General features: G+C 38.8%; 1 long non-coding RNA gene across 1 annotated transcript in view; it reads left to right on the top strand.

Annotated features, from left to right (window-relative positions):
- The window catches only part of LOC141743972 (uncharacterized), a 31,494-nt gene extending 12,132 nt beyond the window's left edge, over window positions 1-19,362 (top strand). Inside the window, exon 3 of the long non-coding RNA XR_012587293.1 lies at window positions 19,202-19,362. This is a non-coding gene — a long non-coding RNA (uncharacterized LOC141743972). The remainder of the gene's footprint in view (window positions 1-19,201) is intronic.
- Window positions 19,363-20,769: the final 1,407 nt, after the last annotated feature.

Below are 20,769 nucleotides of genomic sequence, written 5' to 3' on the forward strand. Positions count from 1 at the left end.
TGATAATTTATCTGACTTACTGTAGATGCTGTTACCAATGTCAATGTAATTAAAAGCCCAGCCTGTTTTTCAGAGAGATGGTGTAGGCATTTTTCCGTTTCTTTAGGCATCTAGTGTACATGTTGTGATTCATAAAAGGCAGTGACCTGGTCCAGAGATGTGGTTCCAACAAACAAACCTATTAGGTTATGTTGAAACATTGGATGGTGACTTCTACAAAGTGTGCATTTTTTCTTGTTTAGCTAAACACTTTTAAGAGTAATGAACAAAGATAACTATTAGAGGATTTTACGTATTTTAATGTTACAAATGGGAACTATGGGATTAAAACAAAGACATCAAAATACCATATGCTGGTTTTTGTCTGTTACAGAATCAATTCAGCTGCATGTAACTTTAGGTTCTTATTACTGCAGAGGTGAAAAATGCAACCTTACTGGGCCTTGTAATCAAATCCAAAACTTTGGATCCCAAACCACCATGCACTTAAATGCTCTGGGATCTTGTTCTTTATCTTCTTGGAGGTAAAAATAAATCCACGAAGAAAGTGCAGTAATTCTTCCATATGTTTGAACATACTCGTTCCCCTCCTGCTCATGAATGTTCTTTAATGTTTTTCCTGCTAGTGGGTTTCCTTTAGTCTTGTGCAGATACCTGATGGATGATCGACGTCCTGGAACCTCTATTCTCTTGGGCTCGCAGCCTAACCTTGAAGCCTTCAGGTGTCACATATATTCAGTGCCTTGGAATTTTTTGCCCAGCCATTTTAATCCTCTATCATCAATCTGTTAACAATGGCTGCATGTTTTGTTTCATCTCACAAAACATCTGGAATAGTCATACATATTTAGTGTTTTTTGTTGAAAGGATCTTTTTTATTTGGTCTCGTATGTCATTTTTCTTCTTTCATATACCTTGCTTAGCTACCTATTTTCACTTAAATATATCGGGTCATGAATTTGTAAAGTGGATCCTTGGCCTGCCATCAAATAATGTGTCTGAGCAAGTGATTATTAATGCAGCTTTTTAATAGTAAGTGTTCTGTAATATCTAAGAGATGTTTGCACCTTTTCAAAATGAGTAAATAAACCAAAAACTTGTTTGTTTAGAAAAGATTCTATTGTGATGAGACACAAACTTAACAGTACAAATATTTAAAAAAAAAAAAACAACAAGAAAACCCAAACAAAGAAACCCCTAGCTGCCAGATAAACTGACTGAAGGCAGAAAGTTTTAAGAGTTTATCTAACAGCATGGCAGCCACAGTGACTTTAATAAAAAAATAATTACAGTGCAAATCTTTGGTATAACAGGCTGTCGGGTAGAGCACTTGGCTGGAGAAAAAAGATTTTAAAAAAAAAATTAAAAAAAAAATTTTTAAAAAAATGTAGATTCAGTGCTCATCTCTGTTTTCTGGTCTTCAAACCATGTTTTGGCAGGCAATGCTTCAAGCACTAGGCTAAAATATAGTAGTAAAATGGTGGTAAAAGCGCTGAGGTGGAAAAGGCATTCATCTTTTCCTTAAAGTAATGCCACATACATCTAAGAGTAGCGCAAGAATCTGAAGAAGGGCCAAAAAGGGAACAGAAATGAAAGGAGCCCTGGAATAGGGTACCCTTCTGAAATAGGGAGTGCTGGTCCTGGCATGATTTGCACTGGGGGAAGGAGAGGGGAGTATGAGCGGCTTTGGACTCTCATGCCAACGTAGATTTGGGAGACAGAAGTGTCCCTGAGCCCCACAATTTAATTGGAGCCTCTGTGAGTCAAAGGCGAATTATCTTTACACTGTGTCAGCTGCCTGTCCTTCTGATGTTATGGATATACTTAAACAGAAATGCTGGCCCAAGAGCTCTATTTGCTGTACACCTGCTGTTTGCTGGGGATGTGGGTTGGTGTTTTACCCACTACTACTTTAAAGAGAGAAGATGATTTTGTAATTTGAACCACAAGCAAATTAACTATCACTCTTGGCTAGGACATAATGTCTTTGCTTTCAACCTGATTTTAAAACTTGCTCATCTGTACTGCTGGCTCATATGTTTAAGGAAGGAGATCTAATGTCCCTATAAGCATTAAGATCTGGCCATGTTCTGTTCCAATGTAACAGTTCCTCAGAGCCGTAGGAAGTTTTATTTCTGTTGCACATCTGCAGTAAGAACCAGGCATTTGAAATCTGAGCCCCTTAAGGGCCTGGGTCTCAGAGATATTGATCATCTCCTGCAACTTTTTGTCTGCTTTCAATTCCCATTGCAGTCGGCAGGAGCTGAGGCTCTCAGCACCTTGCAGGATCAGGCTCGCAGAGGTTGCTTTCGGAGAAGGTTGTCTGCCTATGTATTCAGCTGGCTGGATCATCTCTCGTCAGGCAGTTCCATATGTTATTGCACATCCCAGATATTTCTGCTGTCAGCTGAAAGTAAAACAATGTTTGCATTGTCTGGACTCGAGTTGAAAAGTTACTAAATGAAAGCAAGCTAGAGAAATGGATTTAAACTTTTTTGAAAATTAAATTTGATTTTTTTTGAAGATATTTTACGTATGAGATTTCATTTTAGTATGTTATCTATATTCAGAAGAGACCTCTTTTCTAGGAAATTCTGTGTTCTAGTCATTTTGCTGTTTAATAATTTAATAATTAAAGCAGTTTAGTAATTAAAGAAAAGGACAGATTAAGTCCCAGATGGGGCTTCCATCCAAGTCAGAGAAACAGTCAGGTAGCAAAGAAGCAGGTATGTGACTCGAGAACTCCAGCTCTCTGACATGGTGGAGACAATTCATTTGTCACGGGGTCCCCAAGGCATCTTCAAACGCAATAGTGAAAATTTAGTATGACTGGAAATGAAAACTACAACTGAACCAGTGGGAGGTGTGGAAGAAGAAAACGTCAACTGGCTGCAGTGTTTTCAGTGGAGGACTAAGGAAAAAGTTTTTTGAACCAGGCCCCAAAACTTTAACACCTTTGAGGATTTGCACAGTCCTCTTTAGTTGCTTCTCATAGAATTTATGGACCTTAGTGCAAGAGTACTTATACAGGAGGTGCAGTGGATAATTTCATGGCTCCTTTTTCCTTACAGTCTGTGAATAAAAGAATTTCTGGAGGGAGACTATACTAAAGTAAAAGCCAATTTCTACTTTCTACAGAACTCTAACACTTCAGCTATAAATTGTCATATAGTGAAAAAAAATAATAAATGCTACGGTTAACATTTGAGGCACTGAAAGAGTTCGTTTTAAGAAATCTGAGGCACTTGTTAATCCCATTGAAGTCAAAGGGAAATTGCACAGAACCTCAAAAAAGCAAACCCAAACTATCTTAAATTAGGCAATGAAAGTTGAAGGAATTATTAAAATGTTGAGGTTAACACTTAATGAGTAAACCCTTTTTTCTCCCCTACTTTCACATAGCTATTTTGAGTATACTTAGCATATACTTTGTCTACGCTCTTGGCCTCCATTCTCAAATGGGACAGAACACTGTTAGCTGCCTGCCCAGTCAGCGTTTTGTTCTTGAGTTTTTCTGTTTTCACTGCAGTCATGCTTAGGCCGTGTGTAGCCAAAATGCACAGTGTACTGACAGGTGAAAGCTGACAATTTCAAAGTATTCTGTCTTTTGCACAGATGGAGTCTATCTTTATCCTGAGCAATTATTTTGGTAGTGCAGTTTCCATTTTCCAAGTGCCAACAGCGCCGGAGACTTTTGTCTGTGCAGTGCAAAATATTCTGCCTAAAAAAAGTTAAAGCTAAACCAACAGCACGTTGAAATCAACTGGTGGATGCGGAACAGTAAACACAGAAAAGGCAGAAATGCATCTGCAAAAATTCTTGGTTTATGTAGTTTAGTTTTTGAAGAAAAGCAATTAATTTGGAAAGACTGTTGCTGGTTCCCTAGGCAGGGGCTGCTTGGGTGCTAGAATTGCTAAGGCAATAGCAGTCGTGGGCAGTAGCTCTTGGTGAAGAAGGGAGGTTGTACACCCTGTAGTCTTTCTTCTCTGAATCCTGGAGCGCAACGTGTTACTCTGTATTCTTTTAGTAGCTGTATATGAGGAAATACAGGTAATAGTAAAGGTATAAAACTAAAATATCTTCGTTGAGTGGCTTAAGGTATGCTCTTGTAGCTACGTCTTCCTAGATTTAACGGAGCGGGGTGGGGGGTGTTTCTCCTCAGTGAAAATATCTGATGTGTTTATGTGGGTCCAATATAACTCATTTTCAGTTTAAAAGTATAACAATTTGCCTGCGTAATACAGAGAGTTACCTGAAGCCCAGTGTACATGTTGTCACTAACTGGCTCTTGTAAAAATCATTGCAGCTGGTAGAAGTAGTTTCCCAAATAAGTTAAAGAACTGATATATATTTAGTAATTTTCTGAGACTGAAACTTTTCTCTCAGAACAAGAATTACTCAGTTATGAAATCTTCTAAGCCCAGACTGTGTGCCTGAGTTTCCTTGGTGTGGAAACCGGGGTGTGGAAGGAGTGGAAAGGGGGAATGGTGCATGTCTGGCTCCGCATTATGAATTTAGGGCGTCGCCAGGATGTGTATCTTGAGCTGAGGGTACTCCTGGATCCAATAATGTAGTTGTAGTCACAGTGACTCTGGTGTGGGTCTCCATGTCCTAGCTATTCACACATTTTCTTCAGGAAGAATTTTGCATGGAATATAACCAAAGACATCATAAATCAGCGTTGTGTCCTGTACTTCCATTCAGGCAGCTCACTGCTGGGCCATCAAATATTCAAGTATATGTTCGATATTACTTTTCCTTCATGTTAGATTTATTTTTGATGAAGAACATGGTTTCTCACTTAGAGTATTGCTGTGGCTAATGTCATGACCAGGCAGAGTCACCCTCTGCCTCCTGATGTGCTGGTTCCCTTCCCCAGACAGCTGCCGGGGAATGAGGTGAGCAGCTACCTTTATGGAGCTGAGCATTTTTGTCCATGCAGCCTCTCGGTACCCTTGCTGCAGATAATCCATCCAAGAGAGGAGATAAGAGTACACCCTGAAGCACTCATGTAGTCTATCTTTACATGTAATGTAATGTGGAGCTTGACTAGTGCCACTTGGAGCACTAGTCACTCTTATGAGAAATATTGTTCATGCAAGCTCAAATAAAAACAAACTGTTGAAGAAACTGTTCTCCATGGGATTAGTCTCGTGACCAGGGAAAGAGGTTACATATGAGTCATTTTGAATTATTCACTCTAACTCATAGCGTACATGAAACCAACCACGTTAGATTAAAAGGCTGCTTCTTTATGAGCAGTCAGTGCTAAGTATGATCACAAACCAGGTCTTTTCACAATGATTGTATGATTGGTTCACTCTCTGAAATAGTTATTCTAGACTCTCTGAGGAAAAATTTATTTGTGCTTATATTTAAAGAAAATATTTGAAAACCTAGGTAGAGCTTGGTCTTGCTTTTCCCAACCGGAAGAAATATTCCTGCTTTTAAACAATTTCAACAGCTGCAAGGAAGCCACAGTCATCTTTGATCTGTCAGTGAAATTAGTTTTCATTGTTAATAAAACCTGATATCTTGGACAGGATGTTTTAAGAAATCATTGTGGACTAGTTGTAACCATCAGTGTGCAAACAGGAGTCAGCATTAAACTTCTGTGTTTAATAGAACAGACGCATAACCTAAACACATAGAGAAAATGGAGTCCCTCCAAAGAAACACCAGTCTGCCTCACTGCTGCTCCTGCTGAGGCCTACCATAAATCTCCTGTTGCATTTTCAGTTTGCAGTCGTTGGCTGTGGGTGTGTGGCTGCCTTTGGTGGGAAGCGTGGGTACCTCTGAGCAGCTCGCTGGAGAGCCTGAAGTACCTTACTGCTGATTGGTGCCGACTTTTGCCAAAATGTGACTTTATTGGTAGGAACGTGGGCACTTCAAGGATTGGATATGGGTTTTCTGGATACCTCTGTGATTCATTTAGGTTCCTAAATGCCTATCTTGTTTTAGGTTGTGTGTAACTGGGTTCATATGTCTCGCTGATGTCAGTGGGACTGTTTACTTGGGTTATTCATGCCCTTAAATATTTCAAGAAGGAGGCCTCAGTGAGGTGCATCAGTAACCGTAGCACTAAACCAGATTTGAAATAAACCTAATTAATTCAGAATTCTGCTTTCTGTTACATTGTATTAAGTCAGATACTGAACAGGAGTAGAAACCGAATGATAGAGGTGATGGCATTTCCTCTAAGGCTGCACGTACAGTGCTTGTCATCGGGTAAGGGAGAACAAAAGTTTAGCATGGCTAAGTAGACATTTTTAATATTTGAAAGACAATTCCAGAAAAAGATATGGCGGGAAAAAAGAGATGACAACTTATGAGAGGAATCTGCCCAGTATTATATCCAAAGAGACAATATAGCAAAGTTGTATTTGGGAAGTACAAGAACTGTTGTTGATTTTACAAAGTTATGTAGTACTTAACCCAGTATTCTCAGAAGAGAAAGAATAAGAATAAATCCATGTTTTCAGCCATCCAAGCGAGGGTGGCTGGAAAAGAGGCAGTCTGAAGAGGTGAAAACATAACTTCCTCCAGCAGCAAACACATTGGAAATGAAACTCATCTGTCTGTGCCCTGTTACCCTTTGAGATACGCTAGTGTATTTTGCAGGGTTTCCAACTGCAGTTCCAGAAGACCTTGGGTCTCCTGTAGGTCTTGTGCAGACATTTCAGATGTCTTTCAGCAACTCGGATGTACTGGGTGCTTTTGCTTAGGCAGTAGAATCCCAGCATAGTAGACTTTGTTTTTTGGAGTACTGACTCGTACGTGTGAAAAATTAGGCTCAAAGTAGTGCTTATGCTCTTAACTTTTTATTCATTTCATTGGCAAAATTGGAGCCTAAAAAAAAAGTTGAGCACTTAAGTGCTGTGGTTAATCTGGTCTGGGGAAGGAACTTCATCCCACACAACAGCTAAGGACTCATCCAGCCTTCCTGGGAACACCAATCTTGAAGAAAGTACCTTGACTGCATTTAAGGAAAAAATATAGAATTAGGAATTCTGCTGGACCATAACGGGGATGCAGATCTACTAAATGCAGGTAAGAGCTGTGCTTTTATATATCATGGGAACCTTTGGTGATGCTTGCACCATTGATCTTGGTCCCCTTAATGCAACTGCCTAGGAGACATGGGTATTAGCTTGTTTTCCATGTTACTGTCTAGTTGGATTGACTGCAGAAAGGTGATGTTGGACATGGACATAATGAGATGTTTTGTTGTGCCTGGGATGAGTCATCTCAAATAAAATAAAGAGGGGAAATATGGCCTGCAGAAAATGCCTGCTCTTGAACTGATAAATGTAAGAAGCGGAGCATGCATGTGAATTTACTGTGGGGAGCAGAACTGGATTGACTGCATGTTTTTTTAAAGAATTTAATCCTGGTAGTAAAATGGCACTATTTTAATGTTTAACTTTGCATTTCTTTAAGAAATACATGAACATTAAAAAGTAGGAGCCTAAACAGTGGTAATGACATGACTGAGGATTGTGCTTATTTCTCCTGAATGTGAAGGGAAATGATGATCTACAAAAACATCTGTTAAACCCCACTATTGAGTACAAAACCATAGGTGAGCACCAGGACTCACAGTTGTGCTCAGGACAGAAGATGCACTGACCTAGTTTAAAGTCATGTTTGTATCTCCTCACTTTAGATTGGTTCTGAGGAAAGCTCTGCTTTAAGTCCAATTAAGTGCAGAGCAACTACTGCAGATCAGAGCCCACTTAAGCTTTAGGTAGGCAAAAGTAAAACATTTCCAAATACTTCAGTACTAACTTTGTGGGATATTAAATATCTTCTGGTTTGTTCTTCAGTCAGACAACACAGATCTTTCTTTTATGCTTACGAAATTTGGACTTCTATTACATACTTGTGTTGTTCATACTTGTTTTTTAAAGAAATCCTGACTGTGGTTTTTCATCATACTCATATTTTCAGTTAAGATAGTTGCAATGTGAATTGAGGATGCTTTTCTTTGTTGGAAATCCTTTATTTGTCGTCTTTTCAACTCTTGTTTAAAACAAACACTCATTTACTTCAACTCCACTATTTAAAAACAAAACAAACTGCAAAAAAAGCCACCCCACAAACCCGAAAAGACTGATTAAAAGCTGGTTAGTCCTGCTTGTATGTGTGATCTTATCAGACTGGCCTTTTCCTTTCCAGATGTCATAGTTTTATGTGGTGTAAATGATACTCTCATTACCCAGATGGTCTAGGAAGGGAACAGCTTCTGGGAGGTATATGCTATTTAATTCTGTACATCCAGGGTCCATAAAAAAAGAAACTGGTCAGTAAAGTGTCTGAATATTGCAATATTCATTTGGGAATGGAAGCCCTAAACCAACTGAATGCACACTTGGCCAGATGTGGCCTCATCTTTATAGACAACAACCAGACCACCAATAAAATTATTCAAAATAAGACTCAGAGTGGCAATCACAGGACTGCTATTCTCATCATAACAAGCTCAACTGTGCACAAACAGTAAGGGTCAGATTTAGTTCTCAGTTACACTGGCATAGAACAGTCTTGAAAGGAGGAGATTTTTTCTGGGATTTTTCTTTCTTTTTTTTTTTTTAGGGGGTTGGGTGCATTTTTTCTTTCAGAGAGGTAGCTGAAAGTGAATTTAGTCCTAATTTTCTGTACAGATATAACACATTTTTAGGAAGCAGATAGGTAATTCAGCACATATTAGTAGAACCAATAACTGGACACAAAGGGCTTAATTAATTTTGTTCTTGGAGGATGATGTACAGTGCAGGCATGTCCCTGAAAGGGAAGGCACACATCTGAGGGCAGAGCTGACCCATATAAAGTGAGTGTGGCCTCACTTCTAAATGCCAAATGCTATTGGATAGCTTTCAGAATGTCTCCTTGGAAATTATTCTAAGTCAGCAAATAATCAAACAGAGAAGTATTTCAAATTACCTTGTTTTTGTAAATGCTGTTAGTTTTCCTGGAAACGGGTCTACATGTGGCAAAGTTTGCTATTTAGAAGAATTAAGTTAAAACTAGACTGAAGACAATGCTCATATGGTGCCATATTCTAACCTAAGGTAAGCAGGTGGTATTCCTGAAATAGCACCCAAGTATTCTAGTTTTGGGTTTGTTGCCTCCACTCCAGTTTCTCAGAGCCTGCTTTCTGCAGATCCTTTGATTAAGGCACTGCCAAAGTTTGCCACCTCAAAGAGTTGTAGGTGATGCAAAAGTGCTTCTCTACCCTGATGAGTCCAAGTCCCAGGAGATCCCTTGGAGGCAGGGGCTCTGGGGAGAAGACCTCTGTGCTGCTTCTCCCCAATTTGCCTGGCTGGCAAGATCCATGCCTGGGGTAGGGAAAGGCAGGCATGCTGATCCCAGCTAAGTGCCTGCCCTTGAGAAAGATAAAATTGGGTGCAGGTCAAAGAACATCTCTACTTTTTCTAAACTATGCTGGCTAGGAGAGATTCACACAGAGCTTAGTGCACTCCCTGAACGCTGCCCTTTCTGTCCATTGCCCCAGCTCCTCTGTACACTGTATTTTCAATTTTGTGTTCCAAGTGCTCTTTTCTCTCTAAGAGAGGTAGAAGTGTGGGATATTGCTTTAGTGAGTGCTTGTCGAAGGTGAACTTATGATGTAGAATGCAAAATAAATGTGAAGTAGAGTTTATATCTTAAAATATAGGTTACTTTTTCTGAGACAATTTTTAAGTGTAGTATATTCTGCAAGAATTACATTTTTCCAGTTCCCAATTTGGAAAAAAATATCTCTCTTTAAGCTGAAGTATCAAAGAAAAGAAACAAGATTCAGGAGGTTTTTTTGTGGGGGGTGGGTTTGTGTACTGAAAGTCATTAAAGTTGGCCTTGAGGCTTAGTGACACCAAATTCTAATGCTTCTCCTGTCTTTGATTTTTCTGGTAATCTACTAGCCAACTGACCTCTCAAACATATAGCCTCTGGAATATTTTCTTGCTCACCATCTGTATTTTTTTAAGTGTAAAAGTGTGAGAAAAATTGCCAAGAAATGAACAACAGAAATGTGAAGCTGAGATTTTTTTTTTTTTTAGGTTGCTAATCAGAAAGAGAGCCTTTAATGCTGTCAGGGAAGTAGAAACACTGGCAAAGTGTAACTTGAAGATACATGCATTTGAAGGAAACAGTTAATATGACAGCATAACTAAACAAAAATCCATTCAAAGCTGTGGAAGAGACTGTTGTTCCTGCTAATATAAGTTGATAGCCTAGGCCTGGAACTAATAAGAAGGTCTAGAAAGGCAGGGCTTCTAAATTACTGAGAAGGCAGAAGATGAACAGAGAGAAGAAAGTACTTTTTAATCAGCTGATCTGCTTTAAAGCCAATCTGCGTACAAACGGTAGGAACTGAAAGCAGGATTGAAAGTGTTTGCTGGAGTGTTCTGAAAAGGCACAAGTGAGTTGTGGCTAGGTTAGGTCACAATTGTGAGGAAAAGAGGATGAGTCCCTGATGAAAATCAGGGTGTTAGCAGACAGTCCAAACTGGTTTGTTCGGGTAAAATGTTGTAGTTGGGAAAACTTGGAGAGCACCAGAAGGTCTGAAATTTCAGGAAGAGTATAGTGTGGTGACAGAATTAATTGTCACTCACCTTGTTGAGCTCTGATTATCTTCTAAGAGGCACGTGAGATGTACTGTCATCTATACTGCTGTAGCTTGTCCAGCAGCTATGGGCAAAGAGGAAAAGCTACTGTCAGAAAAATATAAAGGTACACAGAGAACATCTGAAACTCAGCTAAATTCATTTCACCTCAGAAAGTTTTCAGCTTCCCATTCCCTCTGGCATTTCCCATCGCTGTGTGGTTTTTTTTTTTTTCTCCCAGTTCCTACCAGGTAGTGGTTGCAGTTGTTGCTAGGAAGGCTGCTAGGAAGGTCTCAGAATCAAACTCCAGCTATTGCCTTCCCTTTGAGTATGTGACTGTTTCTTTTTTCCGTGTCCTGCACCAGTGGAAATTTGGGGGGCCCAGATATTATGACCAATAAATTCTATACAGATAAGTTTCAGTGCTTCAGTTTTGCTCTGAAACACCTGTCTGAGCCAAACACATATTTTCACTGCATGTCCTGAAAGGAAGCAGCCCCGAGCCATACAGCATGCATCTATTATGTGGCTTCTGTTTCATCTTTTTTATCCAGCGCAAGGTAATCTCCAGATTTTATTTATGTTTTATTTATGTATTGACTTTGCCTTGTTGCAGTATCTAAGCACTTTTTGAGCATTCTTTAATCACTAAAAGTGAAGCAGGATGCTTTTACTAACTCTTTTTGTAATTGCTTAAGCTTTGGAATGGGATAGAGGATTCTGAGATGATACAAGTTAGAAATGATAAAATTAAGATTTGTGTATATTACTCTTACTTTTAACTGAATCTGCCTATTATGATGTTGGGAGTTAGAGGAGGTCTCATTGGAACTGATAAGCATGAGAGGTCATTTAGCAAAATGTCAGAAGCAGTTTATCTTGTTATTGTTTAGGCAGCCTCTGCCCATTCTGCAAATGCCCAGAGCACCAGGCCATGTGCAATGCTGGGCCCTGGAATTTTCCCTGGGGTCTGAGTACATGTACAGGGAATATTTTTAGTGGAGGAGTATGCATATATAAGACAGACAGAAGCAGAGTACAAAAAAGAACTGTAGAGCAGTACATAGAGAGGCCTGTGTAGCAGTTGAAATAAAGCCAAAGAAGTGCTTGGACTTGCTTCTTCCTTTAGAGAAAAAGTAACACGTGAGAGAGGTGGCCAGAGACAGTAAGCATGCAGGGCAGCATTTGGGGTAGAATATCTGATGGAAAGAGTCTTGGAAGCATAAGCAAACACCCCCTATCCCTTCCTGATGGATCTGTGCAGAGCTGGGGGAAGACAGGACTCGGTGCACATTTATTGTAACTTAAGTGGGATTGCATCAAAGAGATGTCTGAAGCCATTGCCAGTTTCACCTCCTAATGCAAACAATATGAAACTCCCCTGATATATTAGCTATATGCTTAGGTCAACTGGAGCAGTTTTTCAATTTGTATAATTCAAAATTAAATACAATTGAGGAAAGTACTGCTCACATAAGAGCTGTGTTCTTTCCTTAGCTGTTGGGGAATCTCACTGTAACTCACTGTGTTTTGAATTCCATTCTCAAAAGTCTGCCGGTTTTCATGCTGCAAAACTAATATTCCTCTTTCCAGTTTTACGTTCCCTAACCTCTCCTTTTTTTCTGATCAACCTACTAAATGTGGTGGGCTTTTTTCTTATGTTTCTTTATGCTCCAGAGCTAATAATTCTCTTAAATAATCATTTATTTTTCCAACCATAAATACACCACAGCACAGAAAATGCTAAGTCATAGAAAAAAATGCATATTGCAGCTGGAACTGATATTCGGTGCATTAATTAGATCCTTCCTCCAATCTTATGAAAACACAACTGAAGCATAAAAGAATGCTACACTAGCTCAACTTAAACATACATCAGTTACTCATCAAGGAGGGACTCTTAAAACTCCGATTTTCAATTGTAGTCTCCAACAATAAAAGTAAACCCACCAGAGAGCTTAGTATGGTTAGAGAGTACTATTTATTGCTAGTGTGTTCATGCAGGAGGAAACTGAACAAGCCTTTAAAATATTAAGTGAAGCATCATGAGACCCCCTGCTGTCCAAGCATTTAACAAAGCTGCTTGGGCAAAGGGATAGGGGAGAGAGATAGAGGAAGAATTATCTCCAAATGTGGAGAGAAAGAGAAACAAAAACCACTCTACTGGTTGAAAAATAGGAGAGAAGCAATGGAAGATAAAAATAAGTACAAATACTTATAGTCATTAAATAACTGACAGAAGAGGTGTCAGGGCAGAGGAAAAGCAGTTTGGAAATGCAAGGCTTGGTTACAAAGTGGTGGTGTAACCCAGCTGTGTTTGAAGGTTGGCTTATGGACAGGACTAAATCACAGTAAATGAATGTGTATGTTAGCAGTCAACGTGTAATTGATGACTCTCCAGGGGAAGGCAGGAATTGAGATCGGAAACTGTCACCTGGGAAACACCTGCTTGCCTAGCACCCAATTCAGAAGATACCTGTTTTAATAGGGATTCTTACTTTTTAGCTTGATTTCCTAAAAAGATAAAGGTTTGATCACCTTTTTTTTTTTTTTATGATGACTTACTGAATGTCTGTTGGTAAGTCTCCCACAAAAACAAATAAGTAAGAATGCCCTCCCTCCTAGACTTTTAAACCAATTACCCACGTTTGGCAGAGGATTAGGGATCCAGAGAGGTTATTACCCCAAACAAAAGATAGCTGGGACCCAATATAGCAAAGATATTGTACTACTGCCCTTGAGGGTAAAATTCAGGAATTAGCTCATCTAGATATTAAAGAATCAGTGTGAAGGAATAGGCACAGAATGAGAGGTTATCCACAGAAAAACCTTTCCCTGACAATTATGGTCTATTAGACAACAGAGAATCCATTATGGATTCCTTCCTATCTAATGAACAAATTCAACCTTCCTACAGTGCAATTGCAAAACCTTTTCTGAGGAAAAGCTCCCAAAGCTTACACCCTACCAGTTACATCTCATTGCATGCCTGAACTTGGCTGTGGTGGATGTCTTGGTGCCTACTTTGTGTGTAAATCTGAGTATCCAAACCAGGTTTTCGTATGTGTGAGATCTCCGAAAGGCTCTGATTAGTAAATATTTTTTTTTTTAAAATGTCTCAGTTCTTTCTCCCTACAAAATACAGTTTTATAAGCTTCTGTTCAGGTTTCGCCTCTTAATGATGAGCCTTGAATTCTCTGATTTAGGATAGAAGAATTAAAGGACTTAACTCCCCTTCCTTGCCATGCAGTAAGGTGCTCTCCCGGGAAGTGAGAAACATGCAGCTGTGGAGGAACATTAATACCAGTCAACCATTTCCTACATACGTCTTCTGAGCACCGGGTTACTTGGTAAATGAGGGGGGTGTCAAGACTACTCCTAATTGAAATTGGCTCTTTCCTCTGAAAGCAATGTTGTAGATCTGCACTTTGAAAGGATACTTTATGCTGGGAATCCAGGTAGAAGGACCATCCTCAGAACTGCTGTATGGCCACTCTGGATATTTTCCTGCGGAGTGCCAGATTGAGACTGTGCCCTTCTCAGTACAGTATGTTATCTTTTTCCAATTCTGTAGTACCTGCCTGTTTTCTTGACTAGAAACGTGAAAAACAGGTTAGGTATCGGGCATCCAAGTGTTTGGTGTGTTGTTCTAGTTGCTTGTGATACTTGTGGAGCACAGGCCATATTCACTTTGTGTGAAGTACAGAAGGGCAGCCATGTTCTATATATTATTTGTTCTCCAGCAAGTCATAGGATACCAAGCATAAAGTAAAATGGGGCCAAATTAATACATGTGTATTAAGCAAATTCAGTTTATCCTGATAAAACTTCTCTGTAGAGACACATAGGAAAAATAAACAAGAGTGTCATCCAAGGGATTAAAGAAGGGATTGACTCTATAACCCTTGGTTTATAAACTGTCAACTGTTAATACAGAGTTGCCTGAAGGATCTTCTATCACCACTGTTGGAGGGCCAACAGAAAATCATATAATCAAAGCATAAGGACCTGATCCCTAAAGTGAAATATGTTTCGTTTGTGTAAGTGGGATGTAGGATCTGTCTTCATCATTAATGTTACGCAGATGGTGACACCCTAGGAAAGAAGACCCTTGAACCGTATGTGTCCTAAGGTATCTTTAAAATCAGTAAAAGCCATCATTACTTACTCTGTGTGCCATACTTTTATATTATTGGCTGCCAAGTTCCATTATGGCTAATTGATTTACTATGTACAGATGCAGTGAACTTTTTCATGTCTTCGGAACAGATGTTGCTGAACCAGAGGTCAGTTGTGGGACTTGGTGTATCAATCCGATTTTTGCATAGCAGTATAATAAATCAGCTCTGCTGAAGTTCCAGGCACCAGGAAATTGAATAAATTATTCTTAATGTTCAAGAGAAAGTAAATCTCTGCGAGTTGTTCTGTTTGTTGTGTTTTTCCTTCAGACAAATTACGCATCAGGACGGATGTTCACCTTGAATTTTAGAGTTGTTCAGATGCCTTTGTAATGGAGAAAAAGGTAAATTGGAGTCTGTGGCATTGCCACCAGCAGGACTTTTCTGTGGACCAATAGCTCAGGAAATTCAGGTACAGTTTCAGGTCACCTCTTGCACTGCTTTCAGAGGCAGGATGTCCTCAGTCTTGTTGGAACACCTCAATCTTGTGAGCTGAAAGAGAGTAGATTCAGTGCAAGTGCTCTGTTTCTAGATATCCAAAGGAATGGAAAGGCAGTTTTAAGTCCATGGAATGACTTGCTCTGTTTTCAAGTGACAAGGAGAATGTTATCTGTTCCGCTTGTTAATGAAAGTGTTAATGAAAATCATTTGATCAAATCTTCTTCAAACTTTTTGAACTAGGAGTGTGCATCTGGTGTTAATATTTTGAGAGGATCTTGACACTTGTCATAAATATCAAAGGACTAAGCTCTAATAAGACTTTAAAGACTTAAGAGAAGAAGATAAACTGAGTATGAACTGGCAGTTTCAGAAATGGGAAAATGTAAAATTCTAAGGTATATTTGCTAGTCACTTGTGCTGTCTCATTTCTGTTCTGGTACTTGCAGAAGTTAGTTGGTCCCTTTTCTACATGAGCTAACACTAAAAGCATGTCAACATTGAATGAATTAAAAGTTGGTTATTTTATAAACCATATGGTCTAGTTAAATCGGAAAATAAAGGCTTGATGAAGAAATCACTTGGTGAGGGTCTGTACAGGAAGTTATGTGTTAACTATTATACAGGAAATCAGACTAGATAATCAAAATGGTACTTCTGGCCTCAAAATATACAAATCTGTCCAAAGAACATTTTTTGGCCCATGTTTGATGAGGTAACTGTTGGTTCCTTTGAACTTCCCCAAACTGAGAATAGATCTTAGTTGTGTTTTAAATAAAATGGGAATAGATCTTTTATATATCAAAGTACAATGACAAAAACAAATTTCTGCATCTAAGAGCAAATAATCACTTATCTATTTCGTTCAAAGGCAGGGTTCTTTAAATTTTGTGAAGCGATATTTACAATCATTTTCTCACTTCCTTAAGTGGAATATAATGCTGTTACATATGACATAAAACCTCTCTCTCTCTCTCTTTCCTTTTGTGTGTGTGTACAGTAATATAGATCAAACAGGATTTAAGGATAAACATGACTAAATTTTTTTAAAAAGATTATGGCATTTCCAGATAAATGCTAGAGTGAATACTTAAATATGCCCATTTATGACATTTTTGTTCACTGCCACCGGGCTACTTGTCCAAGATCACAGTCATCATAAACAAGATCACAAGACTTCACTTACCATTTGATTGATTCATTTTCCTTCTGGGACTGTATCCAGTTAACTTTAAATAAAGTTACTCAGGAATTGGCCTGCTTTATGTATACATATGAACCAAATGGAAGCTGGAATGCTACGTTTGTGATCTTGCAATGATAGCTTAATATTAGTAACCAAAAGAAGGGGGGGGAAATCAGAAAACAGTAAAGGTGGTGCATTTCTCAAATATTTAGTTGAACGTTTATCTAAAACAAGATTCTCAGGACATATAAATATCCTTGAAGCATGTTTGATCTTAGTTACTTTATTGTTGTGGATACTAACTCTGAAGCAAAATATTGTCCTTCTTTAAAATGCAGTGTCTTTTTTTGGAAAATGTAATTTTGCATTTAAATTAGATATGCATATTAGCTCCGTTTAAGACTTTGAACAGAACCTCAAACACCGAAATAGATAATTAACTCTTTCTTTGTGATTTGTCCTAAAAAATTCTACAGATTTCAGTAAACCTAGCCAAGAGGTAAAGCATAAGCCAGGTGAGAAGTACTGTTACTATGGAATTGAGGAGCTCACTGTTCAGCCTAATCTTTTTTTGGGTGAATATAAACTATCTATAAGAAAAAGAGTGTGGATGACACAAAAGGTTATTAAATCCACATTCCTTTTATCTGGCTCTTTCCATTTGGGATTAGAGCTCAAAGAGCTGTGGAAATGCTTTCTAATGAGATTTTGAAATTCTTGGAGCAGTACCACAGGGGAGTTCTTTTGTCTATGAATTTGCTGGGATAGAACTCTCTCTTCATTTCAACCAGTTCTTTAGAAACATTAAGGATCTTAATTTCAGTTCAAGAAATAATATTCTCAAATCTGACAGTAAAATTGAACATTAATTTTATCTGACTGTGGTAGCACATGGTTGCAAAGTAAAAAGTTTTTGCAACGATCAAAATCTAAAACCATGTAATTAGGAATTTCATCAGACTGAATTGTGTTGAGTATCAACCATAAGTTTAATGCTCAGAGGTGTAATGTGCTGATATCAAGTTAAACGGTATTGTTGCCACTGAAGTTAGTATTGACAGTAACCTTTCTGTCTCTGTTTTGTGTCAGATTCAATATTTGTCATTACTTGTAAAATATTTGCAAACATAACCATCTGAAACACTAACAGTTCGGGGGATTTAGAATTTGTGTTTGACTATTTGCTAAATTTAACATGTATGCCTTGGTATTAGACCTCCTGCAGTACTTCCAGAATTGCTGTGCTTTCTTTGAATCTGTTGCTATGCCTACCTGTTGTCCTTGTTTTCATTCTTGTTGTTATTCAGGAATGATTGCCAGACTGTCTGTGACGTCCCTCTGAAGGAGGAATACCTAGTTATAGTAATACCTAATTGTGGTAAATACAACCAAACCTTGGGCAGAGAGTGCTTATGCTGCCGCAGGTCTCTGGTTGCAGGGTGAGCAGGATTTAGTGGAAAGCCCAAAGAGGCTGGAAGGAGGCCGAGCGCGGCCGGGACACCTTGCACATCAAATGGATACTTTAATGTTTATTTTCTTGCTGCAGCTGAAAACCTGGTCCTGTAGCTGGATAAATTATGTGGAAAATTATTAATATGTATTCTTGCATACTGAAGATTTCCTTACTTTTATTTTTTTTATATGTGTGAACCTATGTAGTAGAATAATCCTCTTCTGGGATGGTGCCCCCTAGGTGCAGGACCCTACACTTGCCCTTGTTGAATTTCATTAGGTTCCTCTCCTAATGGGCCTCCTTAGGCCCAACACTCTGGCCTGTCCAGGTCCCGCTAAAATGGCGCCACAGCCTTTTGGTGCGTCAGCCGCTTCTCCCTGTTTTCTGTCACCAGCAAACTTGCTGCTTTTCATTTCAATTGGATCTTTTTGTAATGAGATTTACCTGTGTGGCTGTATTGGGTGCAGGCACCCGGGCGCTGGCCCAGTGTGGGCTGTGAGGCAGCTTCTGTGAGGAGCCGCTGGGGCTGCCCCGAGCCGGACACAGCTGGTTCCAGCCAGCTCCGACTGACCACCACAGGGCCCGGCTCAGCCTCTCAGGCGAGATGACGGCGCCTCAGGAAAAACATATTTAAGAAAGGGCAAAAAATGCCAGACAGCCAGAGAAGGAGAAGGGGGAAAAAAAAAAAGCGTGAAAAATAGCTGAGGGGAACCCATGAAGAAGGAGGGGAGGAGGTGGAGGTGCTCTGGGTTCCTGAGGAGAGTCCCGTCCTACCCCTGTCCTCTGGAGATTTTTCCTCTTGGAAATTCAGTTAGGAAATAAATTGTGAAGGGATTTACACAGAGCTAAATTAATAATCGTATTCATATGCTTCCATATGCCTATGGAAGTTTATATTTGTAAATATGTATATTTTGTAAATTTTAAATAGGTCACACTACATAAGTCGTTCACATTTTAGTAAGTGTGTATCTTTAGAGATGAAAGAAAGAGTTCTGGACTGAGCATAAGTACTGTGATTTTTTTTCAGATTGTTAAATAATGGGAATGTGAACTGTTTTGTTTACTGCTTTTACAAAACTTGTCTTGCAATGTAAAATCATGACAGGTTTTAAAACTCCTTCCGAATTTTCATCTGTCTCCTTTCTCCTGTTAATTAATGACACAGTTAATTTAGATAATAAAAGGTAAGTTCACTCCCATCAGACAAACAAACAAGGTAGGTAATAAAAATACTGTTCTGTGATTCTGGTGTCTGCATTAACGAATGTGCTGATTTTGACGGTGAACTGACAAGGGAGTATTTGCTGATAAGTGACCAACGCTCCCTCTCCTTCCACAGCTCCTTTAGGTGGTGACAGATTCATGTGTCCTGAGACCTGGTGGTGTTCTGTCCCAGAGGTGGCTTTCCCAGGTGTCCTAAGTAGCACCTGCGTTTACAGAAATGGAAACGCTGCTTCAGAATTTCATGCATGGATTTGATGTACACACAAACTATTTGCCGTAGACAGATAGGTACTGTCAACTTCTCTTAGAGTTGCCTCTAAAAATCTTTTAAGTAGTGCAATCAAGGGCAATTACTGCATCATTTGCTTGTGTTTATAACATATTAGAGCTTTCTGGGCTTAAGCACTGCAATCCATCCTGATTGCTACCAAGTAATCCTTTGCAGACTTGTAAATCAAAACTGCGGCTGATTTTCAGCAGCATGATTGTCATGTTTTTGAAACTTTGCTAATTAAAACTTTATGAGCATGCAATTAAAAAGCAAAGAGCAGTTTCTCTGCATTGCAAATGAAAATAAGCCATAGTAGTCTCGGCAAAAATGAGCCTCTATATTTGCTGTTCTTAAAAAAAATAAATGGCATTTGGTGGTTTCAGGCTTTCCAAACCATTTACCATGTTTGTCTTTAAAACCCTCTCTTCAGGTTGACTTAACAGCATGAACTTAACAAATCAGGCTGCTTATTTGGACCTTCTAACTATGCTGCAACTTCAGGTGCAACCTTTGTCACTTGCGTGCTTAGTGAAAACAAGTCTTTTAAATAGAAAACTTAATGTTCTGACATATAAAATGCTGTTTAAAAAAGGTTTCTGGGATCCAAAGCACAAGCAAACATTACTCAGATCTGTAAAGGCAAGTTTGCTGGAGCTCTACAATGAAATCCAAGATAAGAACAATTAAAGGGAACAGAATTAATAAGATCTGTTAACTTTTAAAATATATCCCCCTGGGGGGTTTCTATAAACAATATGAAAAAAAAAAAAGTAAGATTTCCTATTGAAGCTGTTAGGCTGAGCTTGTATTTTGGGTCACTTGATAAACCCTACAAATAGTGAGTGCTCTGGTTTAATTTTAAATCTGGTTGTGTAGAATGCCAACACTTACTAATTTTAGTGATGACAAATAATTAAATTCACTTTAATTTTGGACTACCGTTTTGAAGATGCAGAAAACTCCAAACCAAAAATTAACTCACTTTAAAGTGCTCCATCCAGTCTCAATAAAGTCGTCAAAGTGTAATGCATAGAAAAATGAACATATATTAAGCAGAATAGTTCCTCTTTTGCTGCCATTTCCACTTGAGCAATCATATTTCTGAATAAAGAATTTGGAATCAGAAGAAAACAAGATGATGTGTTGAAGAGGTATGGTTGTCTGGAATGTGCAGGATATATAGCAACTGTATGTAATGTGGTCATTTCCTTTGTTTGCAGCAACTGAAACCCATATGAAAGGTAATAATTCTTCAATAGTGAGATCTAATGGTCACTTTTTTTTTTCCTTCTTCCCCCTCCTCCCTGTATGCTATACTAGCTTTGACTTACGCATCTTAATTTTAGATGTTTCTAGTTTGATGACGTGAATCTTGTATCTACCTATCGTACTAGTCTTATCACTCTGTATTT

The sequence above is a fragment of the Larus michahellis genome, chromosome 5 (genome assembly GCF_964199755.1).
Source record: "Larus michahellis chromosome 5, bLarMic1.1, whole genome shotgun sequence".
NCBI lineage: Eukaryota > Metazoa > Chordata > Aves > Charadriiformes > Laridae > Larus > Larus michahellis.